The sequence below is a fragment of the Calonectris borealis genome, chromosome 2 (assembly GCF_964195595.1).
Source record: "Calonectris borealis chromosome 2, bCalBor7.hap1.2, whole genome shotgun sequence".
In the NCBI taxonomy this organism is placed as follows: domain Eukaryota; kingdom Metazoa; phylum Chordata; class Aves; order Procellariiformes; family Procellariidae; genus Calonectris; species Calonectris borealis.
The window spans coordinates 3,591,416-3,616,371 of NC_134313.1; the positions used below are offsets into that span (position 1 = coordinate 3,591,416).

Here is a 24,956-nt window from a genome sequence, read left to right on the forward strand (position 1 = left end):
TTCTGATACAGGGATTTAATAAGTGGATGGAAATAGATTCGATACCTGATGTTTTTTTATTTGCTCCCTATATTCCCAAGGGATGTGGAATCTATTCTGAATGCCCCAAAGTACTGCCCTTGCACTGCTTCCAGTGGGTCTGCTTTTCTGCTCAGCATGCCCATGATCTCGCAAAAAAATGCCAGTGGGTTTTATAGACACGGTACTTCACGAACTAACCATTAAACTCCATCTCTGATATTTCAGGGGTGCAGCGCTTTGCAACTGTGAGTGTTAAAAAGAGGAATCCTCCATCCTTAAAAAACCTGCACCGCAGCCCTTGGGAAAATGCCCGTATTCCTCGTGCTGCTTGTGGCTGTGCACAGGTTTTGTGGGGCAACGGGAGTGCTCAGGACTTCAGTGTTGCATGGAAAAACATGTAAGAAAACCCCCAAATCCTACTATATCTGTAAAGGAGGTAATTCACAAAGACTGGAGGTGTGAGTTTCCAATAACATATAGCCCCTTATTCTACAAAAGGAAAAAATTAAGAAAAAAACCAAATCCCCCCCAAACCCGCCATTTCCTAAATTGCCTAAGCAACTTCAGCATCGTGGATTTTCCTTAGCAATCCCCTATCAAGTGCCTGTCATGGGATAAGCCTGCTTCACTTGCCCATGTCTGCTGATGTAGCTAGAAACTGGAGCTGCCTATATCAGCACCTGAGCAAAGGATTTTGTCTTCATTACCTGGGTTTTCTGGTTGGTTGGGATTTTTTTTGTTTGTTTGTTTCTTTGTGGGTTTTTCTTCTTTTTTATTTTTCCTTTTGAGTGAGAAAGGACAGAGGTTTTTATGTGGGCAGAGGATGAAGGCAGGGGAAGGGTTTCTTTTGTACGAAGCCTCCTCCACAGCAGCTCGCTGGCTTCACACGCCGTGCTGATGCCGCTCTCCTCCACCCCAGCTCTGAGTCATTGTCATTTCGCAAACCGAAAGGCTGTTTTGCCTGGAATGAGCCAACCTCACTGCCCAGCTCTGCAAGCACTTGCTTTTATGTTCCCAAATCCTGGGGACACTGTTCCTCACCCCACGTTGGCGAGAACCCCGCCGGGAGGGCTGTGCGTGGGAAATGGTGATGTTGGGGTTGCGTGGAGGTGTTTGAGGTCATGGGATGAAACACTGGCATGAACGTGCCTTGTTAAAAGGAGAGAGTGCTTTCGTGGCGAGCAAATCTATATTGTGCCCAGAGGCTCGGTCAGATAACATAACTCAACTGGTATCCACATTATTATTCTTCCTTAGCCAGCAACAGCTCTGCAAATATTTTTCCCCATTGCTTGTGGTAGCTGCCTGGGTAGTTGCAGTGCTCCTTTCTCCTCCCAGCTGCTAAATTTAAAGGATACTGCAAATACCCATGTCGTCTTTCGTGCCAAATCAGAGTCATTCATGGAGGTGATCGCTGTGCTCATAAAAACAGGAAAAACTTTTCTTACCTGTTGCATCAGATCTGGCCACGGTCTCAAGGAGCGCTGGCTTCTATTTTCTCATGAGTACTGCTTTTTGCACAGAGAGCGTGGGCAGCGCTTTGCTGCATGGTCCCGGGCGGCACTGCTGACATGGCTGTGTATATCTATAGATATAGGTGTAGATATGCATATCTACATCTATGTCTGCATCTACATGTACATCTGCATCTACATCAATATAAATACAGGTATAAATATAGATATAAATATAGATCTCGGTATAAATATTAATATTGCTATAACTATTGCTATAAATATTAATATAAATAAATATATATAAAACTGTGGCCAGCTGCATGGATACTCACCTTGGTCGGAGAGCTTTGTCCTTGCACGCAGCTTTTCTGGGCAGTGAGGGTCACCTTTGGCAGCACTGTCAGATCTGTGCTGACAGCAGTGTAAGAGGAGAGCAAATGCAGGCCAAGATGTGAGAGCTGATGAAACAGGCTGGGTCTACAGGACATGTGTGGCCGCGATGGCAGTAAGTATAAAATTATAAAAAATAAACCTCTGCATCAGTCTGCAAGCTTGGATTTTGTTCACTCTAGGTCAGTGGCTTTTCTTCCTTATATATTCCCTTTTTTTTTTCCATGCAGGAGACTGATGATATAGTAAGTGGGTGGCTTTGCCCACTGCAAGTGAAAGTGGTTCCTGCTGGTGTGATGGGGATGCTCATACGACCTCATCCACCTCCCCTCTTTCAACCCCGCCTTGCAGAAGTTGCATTGCAAGAGTCTAAATTGACTTTTGCCCTGGCAAAGATCACGCAGTAACTGGAGAAACAAATGTGAAACCTTACTGAGTGTGTCACCTTGCTCCAAAGTGAATGCAGTGTTATTTAATACATTTAAACCCCCCTGTGGAGATGGATTATTGAAAGGAAGGAAATTGTATTCTTCTAAACCCACTTTGATGGCTGCATTTATCACATGATTAAATGTGAATGGCAATGGTATTTTCCCATGAAAAAAATGTATTTGGAAATAGATTAACCCTTGCTTCACCAGGGTGAAGACAAAAGTAGTATTTAGTGACCTTTCTAGGGCTCCATCTGATTTGTTTTCAGGGTCTCAACAACCAATGTTATATCCACCATATAATTCAAAGATATTTAACCCCTTTCAATCCTATGTAAAGGGCAGTGCAGTTTCCTCCCCTATACTGTATATCACCTGTGAAATGTCATGTGATGCTCCAGGTATTGCACATACCAGCCTCCACATCGACCTGGCATAGTAAGACAGACTGGCTGTCTCAGACTTTTTCAACTGATCACAATTATTCCCAATTTACTGCAAGCACGAGGAAATACAGGACCAGAATTTGGATTCTGTGTCCTGTTATTTAGTTCTGGTGCTCAGCTGAAAACTGTAATCCAAGTTTGTGTTATTTTGCCAAATGAAGCTTCCACTGATGTTTTGGTTTGTTATGGAGTTTCATCTTCACATTTAATGATAACCCAGGATGCTCAAATACCTTTAGAGTTAAACCATAAAGCTGGACATATATCAGAGGGTTAATTTATATATAGTTTCTTTATAAAGTACACCAGGATCTGTGAGATAAGGCATGTGCTGCAGATGATGTTTCAAATAGTTATTTTTAAGCTGATAGCAATAGTCTGTGTGATAAATAAAATAAATATGTGTTCCCCTAAACACAGACGGTGGTTCTCCCTTATAAATCTCACAAAATTCTCAATTTGAGAAGGTGCCTGTGTAGCAAATAATTCCCTTAAGTTTAATAAACTTCTTCAGCTATGTCCGACTGTCCCAAATCTGAAATGAGGTGGTGGTTCACAACATGCGCCACGTGTGCCACGGTGTCTTACCGTTTCCCCTGCAGTAAAACACAGTAGCGCCTTACAGTGTCCCCTTCATTAATCCCACTTTAATTAAAGCTGTGTTACCATGCAGTACACTGGGATGAGCATTAGGCAGTCGGTCACTCCAGTGAGCCTTGCATCAAACGGGTTTGGTGCAAGAGGACTTTTACCCTGCTCCTTGTATCAGGTAAGGCCTCAATCTCATCTCTTGTCTCTCTGTGCTCAACTTGAGTACTTGTCTTCTCCAGATGCTGGAAGGGAGCTGGGAATGGTAGAGCAAGGAAGGTTTTTCCCTCATGGGTCATTTTCCCACATGGATCATTCCGGTATCTTACACAAATGCATATTTCCCATGATTTAAAAAAAAAAAAATTATTACACTTTTTATTCATTTATTTATTTTCATGTGCTTTCAGGGCCTTGTGAAAACAGGTGGCTGTACTGCAGTCAGTGCAGCACTGCCATGGGCACCAAGCCCAGGAAAGCCAACCTTCTGCCCCTGTTTGTGCAACTTCCCGAAGCAAAACTCACACCACGGATGGGAGGTTCCCAAGATCCTCCTTGGCACAGAGACCAAGGCATAGGAAAACCTATACAGGTTATACTTCCGCATGGAGAAACTGGCTGAAAATAGGTCAAAAAAAGGCTTAGTTCCATGTACCCAGTTTTCTGTGGGGCAAAGCTGAAGATCCTGCTTCCAATCTGTGCAAGCCCTGGATCTGTTGTGAGTTGTGGTTTGCATACCTCACGTGGATAAAATTAAAAGCTGCAGTATTTTATTTTCTACCTTCACTCAGCCTGTAAGCTCCTGAATGAAATCAAACTATTGAGTTGGTTCCTAGAATCCTTATTGAATATTACACTTGATACAATAGAATCTCTTGATCTGCAGAGTTCCTTGCTTTAAGAAGGATTTTCCCTTCCCCTTCCCCTTCCCCTTCCCCTTCCCCTTCCCTTTCTCCTTCCCCTTCCCCTTCCCCTTCCCTTTCCCCTTCCCCTTCCCCTTCCCCTTCCCCTTCCCCTTCCCCTTCCCCTTCCCCTTCCCTTTCCTCTTCTTTCCCCTTCTTTCCTCTTCTTTCCCCTTCCCCTTTCCTTTTTTTCCTCTGTGGGAGTACGTTTGCATGAAAAGCTTGGTAGTGGCTTTGAGAGTGCTGAGAAACATAGATGATTGCTCTAAAAAAAACCCCAGCAAACTAAAATAAATAATCAAAGCATCTGCTTGCAAGCACAACTGATTTCTGGTGAGTGAGGAAGGTGTTTTCTCCCTTTCTGTGCCCAGCAGTTTGTAATTGGTTAGGCGATTTCAGGAAAGAGAGTGGGAATATGGCTTTTCTGTGCAGCAGCACATACTGACCTCTTCTGGAAGCTGAGGACTGGGGAGTTTGATGGCCCTATTGTGTGAGCTACTTCGTTGACCCCTGTATTCAAGCGTGATTTAAAGCACCACTGAAAAGCCGGGCACAGAAAAAAAACCTTTTCCAGCAGTTGCTGGGGATGGGGCGAGGGAAGCTGTGGATGCTGCACACTTCGGAGTGCCATCTGCTGGCATAGGACTCCCTTAATCGGATACAGGAGCCTTGTTTCATAGCACTCGGATGAGAACGGCAGTGGAAAAGGCTTGACGAGCCATCGATGCTTGTTGTCAATTAATATGATTGAGATGAGGATAAAATCTATACAGAATTGGGGTGGAATAGGATGTTTTATGCTTCTGTTGAAGGCAGAGTCCCTGCTTGCTAGATGGTGGAAAAATGCAGTAAGTAACCACCTGCTAAATGTTCTCTGTACCAGGTGGAACATATATATTAAATAGAGTTGAAATAAGTATAGTATTAATGCATTTGTGTGTATACCTATATAATTTTTCAGGTTCCTAAGGAGGAGGAATTTTAGCATTAGGTCATATCTGCAAGGAAGCATCAGGGAGTTTGCCAGTTTTTAGTCTCAGCTAGTCTGGTGCTCATCTGTGGTGGAGTCCAAAGGGCTGTGCAGGTCCTCCCTCTCCCCAGTTCACATCATTTGGGCACCCCAAAGGTGGGAGTAGGCACGTGCATCTTGCTGAGGCCCCAGAAGAGTCTGGCAGGGCCATGAGTGTGTGTCTAATACATGGGAAAGGGTAGCATGGTGACATATCATTGGGTGCAGCATGGGGTAGCGCTAATCTGCTATCTATGAGTTTAACAGGTTCAAAATTATTGAGATTAATAAGAAACCTCAGCTCATCTGTGTGAGTACAGGTAATGGCGATACCACGTGGTGGTCACATGTCGGACACCTGCCTACCTGCCTGGTCAGAGCTGCCAGGCAGTCTCAGGCTGGGAAAAAGTGGAGCATGAGGGAGGGGTTTGCAGAAAAGTAGAGGGGGGAAAGGACTTTTTCTTTACAGAGAACAACATTTTTTGTTTAAAAATGCGGAATTTGGGATCTGCATTTTTTTCTTTTGTTTTTATATGTTTTGTCCCTCATACCTCTCATTTTACAAAACTGCATCCTTTGCTTGTGGGATGTCATTTGTGTGCTTGTCCTACACCAATCCTGCTTATTTTGAGATGCATTTTATTTTGAGCTTGATGATATCCAATGTTATAAAAGCTTTTTCTCCTCCTAATGCTGCTTGTTGCTTCTAAGCCTACAGGCATTGTCCCCCTGTAGAGACCTGAGTTCACACAAAATCCCTTTAATCACCCTTTTGCCTTCTTGACTATCCGCTTCAGCCCTTTTGAATCTCACAGCTCGCCAGTGGTGCTTCTTCCCCTTCCCCACTGTAAGAGGCTGGAAAACATTAAAGAATATAAATTGGCCACCAAAGGAAAAGGACAAGTTCAAAGATGTGTGGTGTGGTGGTTTGTGACTATTTTTTTTTTAAATGCTTTATTAGGCTTCTTTGTTTATGAACAGGTGATTGTATTTAAGACTTGATACAAAATAGGGGGAGATGAGCTGGGGAAACTCTTCCAATTTTAGTAGACATCTTTGCAGGCCTGAAACACTTTGGAAATTAAGATATTTCAACACTATGGGGGGAAGAACCCATCCCCATTTTATAGAAAAGGCAGAAGTAGGATGGAGATTGTAGGTTGTGCAGCAAGTTATACTGAGCTCAGCAGATTTGACTTTGTCGCTGTTGTAAACACAAAGTGTTTGTTCCCAGAGTAACCCATGCCATGGGTTATCTGCCCTGCTATGTCTTGGTGGGGGTTTGTGTTTGGTTTGTTTTGTTTTGTTTTCCATGATGCTCAGAAGGAAATGGAGATTGGTGGGTCTGGAGATCTGTACAAAGAGGAATAGGTTGAGTAGCTGTCAAATGCAAGGACTTTTGATACGCAAGGAGTCTGCAGCATTTGTGTTTCATGGGTTTGTTTATCCACTCTTTAACATTGGAATATTAGGTATGGGATTGGAAGTAGACCTGACAAGTTAAGTCAGATACTTTTGGGTAGCCCCTCAGTGAGTTTGAAAGCTCCTGTCTATGAGAGTAGAGGAACAGGGCCATGGTGTCTTCATGGAATGGGGATTTGAGGAACATATCCTGTTGCTTTCAGTAGGGTTGTGTTGTCATTGGTCTTGCTTACAGAACAGGAAAGATGGAAGAGAGAATGAAAGTATTTTAGTGAGATTCATCTCATATGACTTCTTCATGAAAGTCACGTAGTCATTGCAGACATTTACAGGAAGGCATTTTGCAAAAGGAGTGATGTGCCACATTGCTCTTTATTTCCCTGAGTTTCTGCTGAAGAACCAAGGAATGAGTAAAGTATTTCATATTTATCCAACATCATTACGTTTAACATCTCTGAGCTTTCCTTTTGATATCCTTTGTTAATTCCCAACATCACAGCAGGAAACAAATCAATCTCCTTGTTCCCTGGCACAAATATTTGGTGATAAGGTTACCGATAAGTTCTAAATTAGCTTTCATAGTTTCTGAATGCGAAGTTATACATGAACTTCCTTACATACCATGGGAACTGGTTCCTCTTGACAGGTTGCTCCACTGAGTATGGTAAAGATGACTTTGGCTTCATTGCAGGACAAGTAATGTGAGGAGACCGCTTGTCTGCAAAATCTTTTCCATCAGAAAAATTTCTTGCACTGTGATTCACTCATGCCATATGTGGGGGAATTAAATTCTGGGTGAGATGCATGAAGGAAACCCCATAGGAGAAGATATTATTTGGCAACTGATCCACAGAGTGGATTCAGCCACCTCTAAAGAAAATGCTGTGATGCCAGTATCAGTTTCATTACACATCTGGGCTTGAATCATCTGCTACAGTAAAAGAAGAAAGAAACACAAAGAAATAATTAAAGTTCATTATTGCAAGTATATGAAATAGCATTATTAAAGTATCTACCTCACATTTATTTATAACCCTTCTTCCTGACAGAGCCTGACATGTTTCGCAAACACCACTGAATGATTATATATTCTTTGCCCAAAATCTGAGGATGTTGCTCTGCATTTTATTCATCACTTGTTCAGTCAAAATTTATGTTCCTGCACAATCCGTACATTTTCTGAGATCTCTTTGTGTAGGTGCATTACTCATGAGACCTACCAGGCGTATTTAGAATAAGTCGGGGTGGAAGGCCTCAAATTTCTTTCTGAGAAAGTCAAAATTTTCTGAGGAGTGCTGGACTGGACACTGCCATTGCATGACAGGGTGAGACTGGAGGAGAAGAATACCACCATCGTGACTACAATCCAATAGACATGTTTTGGTTGGCAGGATGGAGTTATCAATGATGACGCTTATCCAGGATAACTGAACTCCTCTTGGAAAAATTCCTGGGACTTCGGGTGGTGCCCAATGCTCAGAGCCTTTTGTAGTTTCCTACAAAATTAAAGCATGTGTCAACATCCTTGGGAGATTAGCCCAGGACGTACCTCAAGGGCTTGTCTCTTAGTTATGATGAGACTGGTCTCATCCCCTTCCGTTTGCCAAATGAGACCTGAAAATAGATTAAAAAGGTATGAATTAGATATGTGGCTTTGGCATATTAGCACAGCTGTGTTTGAGCTAAGCAGCAGGAGGAGTAAAAACATGGGTGGTGGAAGCAAATAGAAAGATCGATGTGCCTTTAGTGATGGAAAGTGTCACCTCCCTCAGCAGGCAGTGTCAGTGGTTTGTAGAGCGCTTTCCATGGAGAAAGTCGGTGTGCAGCCTAACAATTATGATAAAATATGCAGTGATATTATGGACTCAGTCAGCTTCCATAATTTGGTTTGGAAAATATATGTCCAACATTAACTGTGCCAACAATTTCCTCACTCAGTCTAATCTCAGATTGGTAGAGAGTTTAGTATTTACCTGGAAAGAGAGGTTTTTCCAATGCTTTTTTTTTTTTACCCATTTTTTTAATCTCTATTACTAGAAGTCCCTTGTGGCAAGAAAGTTTCCTTTCCAGAAGGTGGGCAGAATGTTGGTTTATCTTCAGAAATTAATGGTAAATACTTCTCCAGGAGAAGACAGAAATTTCTATCTATAAATGGGATTTGCTGTTCAACCACTGTGGATTTTAATCCCCCATATTTGGCTTGCGTATGGTAACTAAGGAGCAATAACAGTAATGCATATGCTTCCCTAATGACTACACTGGTTTTGGAAAGATTCGCTGCCTTCCTTCTCCCATCCTTGCTTCTGAAATATGTCAGCACTACTGAGGGTTTCATTCCCTGTGAGGAAGATCTGCAGATGGTCCTATCTCAGACCCTGTCTTACCTGAGTGGAAGATCTGTGCATTTTTGGACGCATCTTGGATCTGCCTTTGGCTTCCTTTCAATTCACTTTCATGCTTTCTCTCCTACTTGTCCCACTCTCCCCCTTTCTGAGCATCTTCTGTGTTCCTCATTCACTCTTGCTAGTCCCTGTTCTCTTTTTGGTTAGTTGTCCCTCTTCCTCTGTCACTGTCTCTCCTTCTCCCCTGTCTTTTGCTCATGCCATTCCCCTCTGTAGAAGTTTTGGCAAAGAACTGAGAGCAAAGAGCATCGAAGCCATTTCCTTGACGTGTGTACCCCTTTTATAGCATGTGATATAATCAGTTGCATTTCTGCCCATAACCATACTATTGATGTTTAAATTGTACATATTCACTAATGATACCTATTGTGAGACTAACAATATAAATATGCTTGAGGAACAGCTAGAAAAACAAGATAAGAGTGTCTCAATGCCCAGGGGATGTACACAGGGTGGAGAGTTATAGGGAACATTATGTGTTTTGCTCATCAACAATTTTTCAATAAAAGAGGATTTAAAAACTGCAGCAGTTTTCAGCATATTAAGTGGCACTGAAGCGAATTGGGATTAGCTTGTGTAGTGACTTCTTTCTGTGTTGTGGCAAACCACTTCTGACTCAAACTTAGTTTATGAAGTTCCTGTCCTTAATGGAGCCTGCAAAGTGCTCTCTGCAAATATCACTCTCTTCATATTTGAAAATTTGAAGGGATATGAAACAGGACTGATCAGGGTTTGGGAGTCTGAATGGCAAAACAGACTCTGTTCTCCATTGATTCTGCTTCTGCCTGGTTTCTACACTGTCCTTTAGAAGAACACGATAGCATTTTTGGAGAGAAGAGCAGCAACCTTCGTAACTCAAAAGTATGTCATGCTAAAAAGCAACCAGCTGAAATGAAACAAACAAGTTCAGTCCAGGTGTTTTGAATAAATAGTTAAATATCATAAAGCTAAATAGAGGTCGTAAATAACTTTTGAGGATTCATCATGGGAAGATAAACAATCAGAAAAGACCCCATTGATATCCATGAGAATTTTGCCATAAGCTTCATTAGGATCAAAACTCAACCCTCAGCAACTAAATCCCAGGAATTATAACTCTGTTTTCTTGCTGATATTCTTTTTCTTGGTCAGGGCCCCTCCTTGTTGTTACATGAAAGCTCAGCCTGGACCTTGGGAGAGAGAAAGGTGGAATTTGTGAGGAAGACAACTTCAACATAGTGGCTTCCCCGCTGCAGTACATCCTTCCTCGTCCATATTGGGCCTCCCTTGATGGATTTCAATTGACCTTCAGGCTTCTTCCTGCCTCTTGCATTGTTCTGAGCACTAAATCCTGGAGAAGCAAAGACCTCTTGTCTGACCTGAACGCATTTCATGGATAATCTGTGTTCTGTAGCCTCTATAACGTCTTCAAAAGACACAGCATTGAGCATCTGCTTTCTCCTCTCTCCCCACCACTGGTTTGTTTCTAATGAAATATTTATTAAGAGAATTATATTTGCAGGCAGAGAAGGAGATAATTCATGCGAGCAATCAGCTCTGGGTTAACTGGAGAATGAAAATGTCTTGGACCGTAGCAAAAACTCATAATCAAAGGGCTCCCCAGCTATCCATCAAACAATCAATTACTGTATCCATTAGTCCCCTTTCACCACACATTAGAACAATTTACTAGACATGCTAATGTTCGGGTCATTGCTCCTTAAGGATGAGCAAATAGCAGAGGCATCTATCAAAGTTTTGATGCAGTGTGATCTCATACAGTGTGAATATATAGCTTACATCACTTCATATTCTCATGGTATTATTAAGTGTATTAAGGACCTGGTCTGTGGGGGAGACGCTGGTTGCCTCCAGATCTCACCAGCTGGAGGAAACTTGTCAAAAGAAATTCAGCATTTCATATGGTTCAGCCTCCTGTGTGGTGAGATCATTCTGTGTGAAACATGAATTAACAACCACACATCAGTAAAACAGTGGTGGTTTTGTCACTTCTTGGTTACGCTGACCAGGTAATTGGAAACATGTTTTCTACTCTTAAATGTGCCATGTGGGGGAAGATAGGATTTCTCCATGAATCTCCATGGGCACCACCCCAGATCTGTCTTGCCTTACTGTCCTCATCCAGTACCAGATAAATCTAGTGGGACCTGAAACCATACATTCTGAAGGAATCTCTGTTAATTATTCCACAGTATAGATTTTTACCTCTGAAAGCAACAAGACTCTTCCTTCAGTCAGTTGAGAGAAATAGCCACATCTTAGTGTCCTCATCTGAGCTAAGAAGGATGAATCATTCTCTAGGGAAAAAAAAAATATAGCCTGTGGGGTTTTTGGTGGGGTTTTTGTATTGTTTTGTTTTGTTTGTTCTTTTTTTTTCATAGTCTCCCTTGGCCACACCTGGGCATCTGAAGTGTAGGTCTCTACTTCTGAGCTTGACATTCAAGGCTCCCTTTATAGTCTAGGACACAATCTCATGTTAAGTAGCTGTCAATCTTTTTAATCTGGAGAATAGGGCTCTTATCTCCATTGACTTTATTGACCGTGTCTCCACTGAATATAATGGGAGTCTTAATAAGGAGCTTGGAGGTCAGTGCTTCCAGTATGGGTATGTAAAGCTTGGCGAGGTGGATTTCTGGCAGTTCAATTTGGCTGATGAATTAAAACGAAGATACCTACTGTGCAAACATCTCAAATTAGTGTTAAGAGGGATCCCACTGACATGTCTATACCTCCAGTCCTGAGCCAGCATCTGCCTAATTTGTCCCTCTTGCTCTGAATGGGACGCTTGATATCTGGTGGGACAAACATCATATAGCTCCTTGGCTCTATTAGCAGTTTGTGGCTGCTTAGAGAGGCAGTGGAGAAAAGGCAAAAAAAAATGAAGCAAGGGCATAACTTTATTGGGTTGAATTACCTGCTGGAGAAGCACTCTTCGCTGTTTTGAGTAGACAGGGAGCAGAAGGAAATAAATTCCCTGCAAACACCCTTCCTGTGGTTTGCTGTGGTCCCTTTCTCCCCCAAACATTCATGGCTCCTTGGACAGAGAGAGGGGACAGTGACAATGGGTGTGTGCCTGCACCCCTGCGCACACCCATATGTGTTAGTAAGGAGCTTCTTGTGCAGTGCGAAGTCTTAGGTTATGTGATAAAAAAGCTCATCTCCACACACACAAAGGAACACCCAGGAACAATACGTTATATACTAGAAAATACTGTGCACCGCTGCATGCACACATGTGCTGTATGACCTGGAGCAGCTCATTGCTGAGGCTGTAGGTTCTGGTTAGTAAGAGTAAGTAAAAAAAAGAGAGCATTTTGAGTAATAAGTAGTTATTTCTTAAGGCATTATGAAGCTTGAGGTTTAATCTAGTCTTCAAAGAAATAGCAGAAAGCTGTTGTCTTTCTACTGAGAGGATCCTATTACAGTGTGGTTTTGGAGCCAGAGGTCTATTTTGGGGAGTGAAATATGATTTTAATTCAGTGAGTATGTCCTAGCCTTGCAGAATCTGTTCATTTCTCCTTTATTACTGTAGGAATGGAAAGTATCCAGATCTGAGCCCTTTGAGACTAGGTTGAATAGTTAGGAAAATTACCAAGAGGCAACCAATCAACCAACCAACCAAAGCCCCATACAGCAGTTTTCAGAGTAGACTTTAACATGTGACAAAATTTCTCCTGTGTTGGGTGAAAGTTTCCAACAGAAATGTATTTTTATGGCACAAGCAATGAAGTCTTGGAGTTAATGGCTTGGGAAGGGTATTGGTATATACAGAGAGAATAAAAAAAGAATACAAACAAGGCAAGTAAAATGACAAGGTATAGTCTATAAACATCAGATGAGAAAATGAGGGAGCTAAATTAAGTAGTCTAAAAGAAAGTATCAATAGAGGCATGATTACAGTCTATAAATAGTTTCAAGGTGAAAATATACATGAAGATCAGGTGAATTATTCACCGAGTTAAATGGTAGAAGTCAGAATGGCCTGATGTTAGGAAAGAAACATGGAGGTTAAATGCTAAAACTAATAAAGAACAGTTGTGTGGATGGTTAATGCCCCATCAGTTTGGAAAGTCAATAGCACAGTTAAAACATAAGTAAAATAAATAATAATAATGGTCCAACAAAAATGTGTGGTAGAAATTATCTGAATATTTATCTGTGGCCTCTCCTGCCTCCGAAACAGTTAAGACATTGTCCTGATGTTCACTGGAAAAATGCACAGATTTTGGACAATTTTGTTACATGTCACGTTCCGGAGGCGCTGAGCTGAAAACCTTTCAGCATTTTTTATCTTAATCCTTTCCCTGAATGTTTTATTTTGCAAACATTTTAGGTAGCTTTTCAATCCTCATGAAAGCCTTCATCAAGCCTGTATGCTAATCGTGCAATATGGGACTGAACGCTTGAGCTAAAGAAAGGTTAGTATCTCTGTAAACGTATATCACAGAGACAGCATGGAGCATATGAGGATAATAAAGCTGCTCTGCATTGCTTTCCTTTGCTGGCACTTCCTATTTCTTGTCAGTCTTTGGAAGGTTAAATTCACTTCATTTTGCCCTATAAAGAATTCTTACAGGATAAATTAGCAAATTGCCGAATTCTTCCTATTTAATTCTCCCTGGACAAACTAATTCAGAAACAAGATTTTGTTCCCTTTAGCAATGTTTGCACTTCCCATTTTCATTATTTCACTTCGCAGGCATTTTGTCACAAATATGCATCTGTGACTAAATTTACCTAATATCTTTAGTTTCTCTTTCTGAAGACGTTGTCTAGATCTGTAATAACTAGATCGCTATTCTTGAGGAAAAATATAATTTTCTTGCTACCGTTCTTGTGTTTTTCTTTAAACCAATAAATATCCTGACTTCATTTGACTTGAAATTCAAGTTGTCACTCTTCATTTTTCTTGAGTTGACTGGTTGTTAAATATTTCCAGTAAACCAGTGTCCTCAGATCCGTGTCACTCCTTCATGTCACAGCACACAAAAATCAGGGCAAGCATTTAACTCCCTTCAGTTGAACTTTTTTTTTTGAGGTTATTTACAAGTTGGGAGATTATACTATGTTAGACAGGCACTATTACTGGCCAGGAGAAAAAATCAGATTCATCCCCCCCTGCATGGATGTGTCTAGGACAGGTAGGAGGAATGGGGAAAAGTCCCCATTGATGTTTCGGGACTTTAGAGGCAGCACTCTCAGAAGGATAGCAACCATTTCACGAATTTAGTTGAAAATGTGATCTTTATTTCACTGAAAGGATTTCTGTGGGAACAAATGCCACAGACCTTTTGATTGCAGAAATCTAAATAGCCTCTGCTGTGCAGTGCTGTGCCATAATTATACACTTAAGAATACAACTACTAGAATCAAATGCTAATTTCCAAGTATCTTCCTTTCCTCCCAGCACTGCCCATTGGACGATTGTGTCCCATGAGCTGGAACATATCATGTTTGGAGGGAAAGCAAAAAAAAAAAAAGTTTGGTAGGAAGCATGGAGAGACAATAAAAGGAATTTCTATTTGTTAGGTTATACGCTTTCAGCACACACCTTATTAGCTTGAGCAGATATGTCACTTAAAAGAGACCAAGGAACTTGCTCCCTAAGCAATTCTTGACTGCAGCACACAGAAACAGCAAGTAACATTGGAAAAAAAGCTGCTTGGTCTTTCTAAAGTCCTATTTTGTTTTCTAAGTTTAAGAAAAACCCATAAAGAGTGTGCTTTCCTGGCCTCAGTTATTTTCTTGACCCAAGAGGAACAGCATAATAAGCAGAGACAGATGTGCTCTTCCAGATCCAGCTGAGCTGGCTGAAAAGACAACCCACTCAAGCTGTGTTGGGATTGTCTTCACGGCTTTCCTAACAGGATGGGTCTTGTGATTGCTCCCAAGTCCATGTCTAGCAAAACCAGTGGAGAAATATCCATCCACCTGTTTTTAAGGTTACCTGTATTTGTAGCTGATGTGGGATAAGGGGCTTTCACAAAAACCACGTGCCAGGATCACTTGCCTGGATTTATCCCTTGTTAAATAATCTGAAAAGGGACCCTAGAAAAAAGGCAGGCAAATCTTCAACACTACCTGTGTTGGGAAGTAGCCCAACATAATTACCTAGTCTTTGTAACGATTACTTCCTCCATCATCTTACAGTGTCTTTGCTTTCCTAAATCTCGTTTTATTTGAGATGCTCGTGACAGCTTCAGTTCTGGCCAGTTCTGGTCAAAAAGCTCAGTTTAATTAGATCTCCCTAAAGATAGAAAGTTTTCATCAAACTTGTTGAAAAGAGAAGCCAGGGCGAGCCCTTTACATGCTGTCTGGCTGTTGTGAATGGGTTCACCAGAGGTTGACCACAGATCATCTCGCTGATCCATGACAGCCAGTGCTGCTAGATAGTCCCAAATTAGATTTTCAATATTTTCATTTTGATTCAGCTGGTGTCTCTTGTTTCACTGCAGGTGTCTGTCATTTTGTATCTTTTTAACATTTTTATTACCTTTGTTTGTATTTTAATTAAAACCAAAAATGTCCCGAGGAAAAACAATTAAGAGGTTGTGTATAGTATTAGCAGCTGCTTGCAATCATACTTGGATCAATAGGCTTTATTGTAGCAAATTCACAGGTAAATTAAAAAAAAAAAAAAAGGTGTACATGGCATTGAGGAAACGTGAACTTTTGTTCCCTTTTCTCCCATCACTGCTGTGCACGTAGGAAGGGTCTGTCAAAGACACTTTCTTGTTGAAATTCCCAGCTTCTGGTTTTGATCTGTTTGGTTTCGCAACTGATGGCATGGCACGCAGCGTGCGCTGCTGACTTCACACTAGCTTGGAGTGGCTATTTCGGATGGGACAAATCCTGCCCTAGACTCCACTGACTTGATTTTCTCTCTATCGAGGAGTTACTTTCTCAGGTGGAGATGCCACATGGGAGTCACCAATTAGTTACTCAGATGGACTCTGCCTGGCTCTGACTCTTTCGCTTGATCATTTTGAGTAAATTGCATTGACTTTATGTTTTCAGGCTACCAGCCCGTGACAACGCCCCTGTTTTGTTCTGAGTTAGTGCTGAAAAAAAATTTGCTGTCAACTAGACCAAACAGCTGAGCATCCTTTGCAATAGAAGACAGACCATTTATGTCTTGATCCCTTATGGTGAAATCTGATGGATAATAGAAGGCTGCTGAGAAAAGCCTGTAAGTGAAAACAGGTTACGTCTGCCTGCAGAGGCATTGCTGCTGCCCCAGTGCAGAGCTAGTCATTCTTGTGCTGCAGCGTCTTTCTGTTTTCTCAGTACAATGTTGGCATTATTCAAGCTGGGGGTCTTCCATGGGTGATGCCAGAAGCTGTGGTGGGGTGAACAGATTGTTGTCCCATTCTGCCGCTCCAAGCTCAGCCTCCATTTTTCTCCTTCTCTCCCACAAAGGTGGACCCCACTCTCACAAAGAGGCAGGACCCTTGTCTTGTCTTATCAACTGACCATCTACCCTCAGAAGGCTCAGTGATGTTCCTCCAGATGGGTGGTGAAAAGCTGCCTCTGATTTTTGTCCTAATTTGGGATCAGGCTTTTGGGCAGTAGCTGAAGTACTGTCCACACAGACAGTGCAGGGGCTGTGGAATGGGCAGATGTTTTGTAGAGCAGTCACTAAATGAGAGTGTTCCTCAATACCAGGCTCTGAACATTTGCTTGGACACTGAGCAGTCCACTGAAACCCTGCCAAAGACCAGTTACGGAAAGAGATTAAAGGATTGCTGCTAAAGAGGTTTTGTGGGAGTCAACCATGTTTTTGAAAAAAAGTGTCTGAGCACTCCAAGAAAATCTGAGAAGGAGATGAGGATTAACAGGAGTGACTCTCCTCCAAAGTGCATGGCATAAAAATATACTTTGGTTTTGCCCCTAACATTCAAATGCTCCATTCTGCATAGCAACTACTAGGATTCAGTACATCTGCCCATTTTTATACCTTCCATGTAGTACAAAAGCAGTCAATTTCTTGAAAGAAAAAAGACATACTTTTTATTTCCAGCATCTTCCTACTTTTCCACTGTTCCACGCTACAGAGTAGAACTGTGTCCATATTAGGGGTTGTCTCTGCTTGCAGGAAATCAAGTTGAATTTGGCTCTTGCCTCCATGTGAACCTAGGAAAAAGACTTCTCACTTTTTCTTTGGATTAGACGGGTGTTAACGAGTGAGCCAGTGACTCATTCTCCTTCTTGTTTGCCTTTCTAGCAGGGACCTGCTCACCAGCTGTGCGGCACATACGTTGGGAGGCAGAGACAACACGGTCCTTTCTAGACAGTCTCGATGTGTCTGTGAGCTCTTGCAAGCGTGGTCCATTTACACAAACGCTGGGTGCTTCAGATGTTCAGCGGGGGAGCTGCGAGCAGGGGAGTTTTCTGCCTAGCATCAGGATCCGGGAACAACGTACAGTACGGCTCTCAGTCAGCAGTGCCAGCCAGAAAACGGTGCCAGCAGCAGAGTTGTGCAGAGACGGAGAATTATGAGAATTCAGGCAGCTAGGAAATGGCAGGAACAGCTTTAGGAATGTGATACGATGCTATAAAAATACCGGCGGATGCTCTCCTTTGTGACAATCTTAAAGGAGCATTTATCCACTTGCTTTGCATGTATAGAGATGCCACCTGAAGCTAGTGATAGCACAGGTAGTTGGCTTTGAGAAGGATGAGTTTAGACGCGTGTGATTAGACTTAAGTCATTCAACGAAATGGGTTTGAAAAGAAAAGCATGTTAGATGAGAGGGGAAATTCATACCTCTCCTTACTGTTGCTGTTTCGTTTCACTCACATTACCATGGGACCATCTATTTGCATGGTAGATAAAGTTGCCAAATCAAGAGAAAAAAAGGAGAAGGACTGGAAATAGGAACAGGACAAACTGCCTCTTCTTTCCCTTATGGGGCATCTGTAAGAATAATGCAGGGTGAAAATACATGACAAAACGTAGCCCTTGCGATCAACTCAAGTTTGCCCTAGAAGCTGATGATCTCCATGAGCAAAGTGTCAGTGTCAGCCCCACCACCTAAGCCTGGAAGGAAGGACATTCCTCCTAAATTTAGTCTTCACCTTGGGGTGAAAATATGCTGTGCTTCTTAAAAGCACGTTGGTTATCAGAGAGCTAAACCTCAGGCCCCCGGCTTATTTTCTTTTCCTTCATCTACCACAGACATGTCATTTAATTCTCTCACCCTGAGTACAGTAAGATCGACTCTGAACTAAAGCAGCCCTAGGTGATGAGGTCAGGATTGCTCGGAATGAATTTGGTGAAGTAATAAAGTCTTGAAGAAAAAATAAAGAAGAAGAAAACAGTAGGAGGTATGAACTAGGTACTCTGTTACTAAGTCTCTTCTAGTTCCAGGAAACTAAATGGATTTTCTTAGTCTTCATGACTGCAGAGACTTGAACGATTAAATTTATAAATGCTGAAAAGCGAACTATGAAAATAGTTTCTGCTATTAAATTTTCCTTAAAATTAGTAATTTCTTGCAGATTCCGTAGCAGGAAGCTGGTAGAAATGGTGATTTTCTTGCTCAATTTCAGGTTCACATCATTCAAAAGTAAACTACTTGATCAAGAGTGAAGACAGAAACACATGAGAGATTCTAGTTAATTTAAATAAAAATGCACTTCAACCCTTCTCTTTATGCTAATTTCCCCATGCTGTTTTTTCTCATGCTACATTGGTGCAGAGTAATAAAATTTACATAACTTGAAGAAAATGCTGAACACATTTCTGTATTTGCCCATGTTAGTGATGCATGCAGGAAGGATTGAAAATACCCCACTTAAAAGTTGTCCTTGTTACGGTAGTTTTAAATGTGCCCATGTTTGAGTGAAAAGGAAGAGCAAGCAATGGTTAATTTGTGATTGCATTTCTTCCCCCGTTGTTGTGGGAAGCTCCTCTTGTAAGATAACAGAGCTCAGATTACCAATCACTGCTGCGATCTTCTCTGTGAAAGATAATGCAAAGTTGTAATATCACTATTTCACTCCTCTAAAAGATTTAGAAGTCCCAGGCTGCTTGTTCTGTGCCTGCCTGAGGCCTTTCTACCTGTAATTGCTTTGGGCTTTTGCTTGGTGAGATACAGCTCTAAATCTCATTGAGTCTCCAAGGTTAGTTATTTTGGAAGGATGGTTTGAGAAAGATCATCTAATCTGATTTATCTGTCTTCTTAACCTAGCTGTACATTTGTAGATAGGCAAGCCAAACTGGCTGCTCCGTGCTGTTTTTGTCCCGGACAGCTTGCAGTGCCAACGTGCTATTAAAAATGTGTCAGGCACAGGCAGGCAGCGTGACTACAGCAGTATTCTGCACAGTGGTCCTCCATGTAAAGTATTTTATTGATCTTTAATGCAGGCACTCCGGCATCATTATTCTACATGCAATAAAACGTGAATCTCTAAACCTGGATGCTAGTGAGAATAGGATATCCTCATAAAGTGTAGCCTGGCTGTTTATATGTCTATACATACTATAAAGCAGGAGATAAACATCTCTGCATTTGCATTTTGTGTGAAAGGCAGAGCCAAAATGTTACCCAAGGAGATGTGATAGTTTGCAGGAGGTGTGGGAGGTGTGTTGATTACTGCTTGAGTTGGCCATACCCCTGCTAGGAGTGCAGGAGGCTTCTTGAGATTGGAGAAGATGGAGCACCCTTCCTTGGTCTACTACCTGAGTCATGTAAGACCTCTAAAATACTCTATTTTCATGGTTGCAAAAGATTTCCTTGGAACAACCTGCAGTATGTAGTACAAAATTAGCTTATGTGAGTGAGACTTCTTTTACCTCTGCTCATATAAACTTGGAGGTCACCAGTGAATTTGTGAGCTGTGCTGTGCATATCAGAGGCCGGTAATTTTCTGCTTTGGGGTCTTTTTGAGCTAAGAGAAATGGTGCTGTGTAGTAGAGCCAGTTGCCAGACTGACTCCAAGACCTTGCAGGATGATCTAGAATAAAGGAGAGGGCTTTCAGTCTCGAGTGTCTAGCAATCAGGTGATGATGAGGACAGCTCTAACTGCTTGAAATGTGGATATGAGTGGAGAAGTAGTCAGCAAAATTTGTGTTCCTTCTTATTCTCCAGAATTAGGTTTTCAGTATAGTTAGGAGACCCACTTTCCCCACTTTGACGGTACCAACACATCTGTCCTAAGATACTCCATTAGTATCCTCCTCCCATGTTTTCACTTACAGTCAGAAATGAAACCTCCTCTCCAGGACGCAACTCCTGGTTCAAGTCAGAGTGGATGGAGATGGTGTAGAAATGGATTCACATTGTCTAATTTCAGGCACAGAGCTCAATTAAATCTCCTCTTCAACTGCCTTCACACCGAAGTTGAAGGTAGAACTGTGTGAATGTCTTCCTCAGCCCTTCATCCTCCTGTGCCTGTAGTGTGTCATTCATCTGGTAGACAGAGTCTGTAAATCCACCTGCAATAAATCTTAATTATTAACATCAACTTTTAAAGTTCTTTAAAACTGTGAGAGGACCATCTTATTGCAGCAGACATCGGGCACCTTAATTAACTGATTTGTAACTAATCTGAGTTGGAGAGAGTGTGTGTGTGTGTCTCCCTCTTTCTCTCTGTCTTATAATTTTTCTTTATATCTTCAGATTTTGATGAGGTGTGGAAAATAAATTTTCCTTTGAAATCACTAAACATCTCACTGGCCGTAAGAGCTATTTCTCATCCATCTGCAGGCAACATTTCATGTCCTTAATTTCTGATAAGGGAACAATCTTGCGATGAGCAATCAGAAATGGCATCATTAAAGTTAGAGATGTAAAAGGGAGCCACAGGACTGAGACAGTACCAGCACACATCTTGCTGCTACAGGAGATTCCCTAACTCTCTGAAGATGAACCGTGAAGGCTGGTTGATGTAATATTAGGGGGGGTTCGTGTTAGGTTTCTGCTTCTGGGTGGAATAAAAACCATATGGGAACTAGAAGAGAGGTCATTTCAGTCCTTTGCTTGGTGATTTTATGTGACATGGGTTGTAAACCTTGTGGTATTGCTGTGTACAAGAAGAAGAAATTGTGTGTGTTAACGCTCCTCTTCTGTCCCTTCTCATACACAAATGGGGAGTGAGGCAGGCACAGGGCTGGGAGGGGGTCGTCTTTGGAGGCGTCTCGGACACGCAGCTTCTGATGCAAAGATTTTACTGCTGGTGAAGTACAGATACTGGCAGAAGTTGTCACCATCCAGATAAAACCTTTTTTAATTTTTTTTTCTTTTTCTCCATCAGCAGCTACATATAGCGTCTCCCCATTTGTAGAATAAATCTGATAAAAAAATGTAGTGCTAAGCAGCAACGATTTTATCCCAGTGAAAAGATTTTATCCAACAGAAAAAATGTTGTGCCTGGGCAAAATTTTTCAGATATGACAAATAACAGCATAGTATGACCCTCAGTCCTAAGAATTTAGATTTAAAAGAACTACTGAGCATATCAGATATACTCAACTTTTTCTCTCCTATCATTTTTTTTTCGCAGGCAGAGTTTGGTTTATAGATACATCTTGACAAAAATCTGCCGCAGGCAAATTTCAACAAAAGAACAACTTCAAACACATCCAATTAACAATTTATGAAAGGAAATCCAACAGAAAATTACACAGAGATTCACAGGGCATAAAATTTGGCACTAAATCAAATTTAATGCGGAAATGCCTATATAGGGAGTTATGGCCCCTTCCAGTGCGTTTTCAAAAGGAACTTTATCTGTGGAGGCTCTGTGAGTGCCCTCCATCGTATCTTTTCTTGCTATAAATAAAATATTTTGTCAGACATGGCAATGAGCACAAGTCAAAAGGGAACAAAACCCACTGATAAACCAAGCTATATGCAGTTTTCAATCAGAAGTATTAAAAGTCATTAGGTTTCTTCACACTTTCAAATCCAGGATTTGTTCACTTTATCACAGAAATGAGGGACACCGTACCATCAACAAACACAAAATCACTTTTAATTTGTTAGCAGAGCCAGCTACCTGATAAGCAGGTCATGGTGACTATATTTACAGTTACTATGGAGCTGTTTTTATGTCTGGAAGGAAATTTCAGCCCCCCTGCATCCCGTTATTTCCCAATTTACTCATTCATTCAGCAGCCATGGTTGGATTTTCTTGAAAGATATTAGGGGTACAAACTCACACAACTGCCTTCAGCAGCTCTGAAATTAACTTAAGACACTACTTTGTTTAGAGAAAAACATCTGTGTCTAGACCATTATCTATTTAAACACATGAATAGCCAGCTTTTGTAAGAGATGACTGAGCAGCATCACTTGCATTGCACTATTTGGATTATTTGGGGGGGGGGTGTTATTTACAGATACCAGGACCAACAAGTGGGGATGACTAATAGAGTTGACACAGGCCAAGATCAAGCCTGTTTGTGATACAGCTGTAGTATTACATGGACTAATATAATTTGAAGAGTTGGTTGCTGTATTGCTGCCTTTCCTGTTAATCCTGTGCTCCCACATCAGAACAGAACAGGAAACATTTGATAACTGGTACATTTCTTACCTTCCACTGAAATGCATATCGGCGCAGGAAAGCATGGCTTTAAGTGTCCATTCATGTACATTTAGGTCTTTGGCACAGTGTCCTTGCTGTGGTCGTGGTACAAGAATTTCATTAAATCACTGTTTTCTTGTGTCTTCAGAGGGCAGACATTTGGGCTCTTTCAGCCTACTTGGCATTGTGCAGTATAACTGCCTCTGCATGTTCTAGTTAGCCCACTGGTGAAGATGAGAGGACACCTCTGTCTCTGTAAATGAAGCATTAGAATACCCCAAGGATTTTTTTTCTTGAGTCCATTAATATATGCTTTTGGCAGTGAAACACTCTACCAGATAAGTTAGTGTCCAAGGCACGTAATAATTAGTGAATAAAACATCCCCAGAGTATCTTAATCCTATTAAAATGTGTCTTTTAAAGTGTAAATGAATTTTTAACCTAATTTTAAATGATGTAACACACCCTTTCTCTGCAGATAACAGATCCCAGGGAAGCAGAAAGTGAAACAAAGTAAGACGTTAATGTCAAAGATTTTTATTTTCTGTTTATATTTTTGAAAAGTACTTGGCTATTTACTGCCAATTTTTCTATATGCCTCTACTTCTTCCATCACCCCACTTCCTTCATCACATTGTATAATTTTCTTTGTCTGCAACTAGGTGATGAAGATGATAATAATCATAGAATCATAGAATCATAGAATCATAGAGGTTGGAAAAGACCTCTAAGATCATCGTGTCCAACCGTCAACCCAACACCACCATGCCCACTACACCATGTCCCTAAGCGCCTCATCTACACGTCTTTTAAATACCTCCAGGGATGGTGACTCCACCACTTCCCTGGGCAGCCTGTTCCAAGGCCTGATCACTCTTTCAGTAAAGAAATTTCTCCTAATGTTCAATCTAAACCTCCCTTGGTGCAACTTGAGGCCATTTCCTCTTGTGCTATCACTAGTTACTTGGCAGAAGAGACCAACACCCACCTCACTACAACCTCCTTTCAGGTAGTTGTAGAGCACGATGAGGTCTCCCCTCAGCCTCCTCTTCTCCAGGCTAAACAACCCCAGTTCCCTCAGCCGCTCCTCATAAGGCTTGTGCTCCAGGCCCTTCACCAGCTTCGTTGCCCTCCTCTGGACACGCTCCAGCACCTCCATGTCCTTCTTGTAGTGAGGGGCCCAAAACTGAACACAGTATTCGAGGTGCGGCCTCACCAGTGCCGAGTACAGGGGCATGATCACCTCCCTACTCCTGCTGGCCACACTAGTTCTGATACAGGCCAGGATGCCGTTGGCCTTCTTGGCCACCTGGGCACACTGCCGGCTCATGTTCAGCCGGCTGTCAATCAGCACCCCCAGGTCCTTTTCCTCTGGGCAGCTTTCCAGCCACTCTTCCCCAAGCCTGTAGCGTTGCCTGGGGTTGTTGTGGCCGAAGTGCAGGACCTGGCACTTGGCCTTGTTGAACCTCATACAGTTGGCCTCGGCCCATCGATCCAGCCTGTCCAGGTCCCTCTGCAGAGCCTTCCTACCCTCGAGCAGATCAACACTCCCGCCCAACTTGGTGTCGTCTGCAAACTTACTGAGGGAGCACTCGATCCCCTCGTCCAGATGAATTACTTTCGTTAGGCAAAGATTTAGGCAACTGCAAAAGTTCTTTAGTTTCTAAATGCAGAAATTATACACGTTTTAAAAAATTAAAGAGTTAAACAAGAGTTTCCAGGTGCCTGATATTCTTCAAAATCTAGCCAGCTAGTGTGTCTAAATGTGACTGTAAGAGTTAAATATTACCCATCCCGTGCCTCCTTCACAGTTCCTCCAAGGCAGATATCTAAGCAAAGAAGCAAGAAGTAAAACACATTATAAGTGACTTTTTTTTTTCTCATTTCCCTGCCTCCCTCATGTGTGCTTGGTTAGGCTTCTCATTCTTCCCGTGGTGATTTGACATTGTTTCCATTGCAACTTCCAGTCCAGTCCTCCCAGCTCTTCCAGTTCTCCAGTCCTTCTGTGGCCTTCCAGCAAGGTGCTCGATGGCCTTGCTTCCTATTCATTCTGTGGGAATTCAGGGCATTTAACATCTTTGAAAACTTAGCCACAGCAAGACAGCAAAGGCCTTTATTTCTCACGCACAACTCATTGAAAAGACCTGGTGTTTGTGCTTCAGATAAGCCCAGATTCAGAGAACTGAATTCTTGTGCTTGTTTTCTCCTGTAGCTTTCAGGGACTTTGGGGACATTCAGGTCAAGAATGTGCTGTAGCAACTGCCATTTCTTCTTTTGACTTCAGAGCTTTGGAAGCACTTGGATTACTTTTTTGTTGTAACTTTTGATTAGGAGTCAAAGCTCAGCTCAAGGCGA

General features: G+C 41.9%; 1 protein-coding gene across 6 annotated transcripts in view; it reads left to right on the forward strand.

The window, feature by feature from the left end:
• The window catches only part of TSNARE1 (t-SNARE domain containing 1), a 554,353-nt gene that overhangs the window by 295,870 nt on the left and 233,527 nt on the right, over window positions 1–24,956 (forward strand). The window lies entirely within an intron of this gene.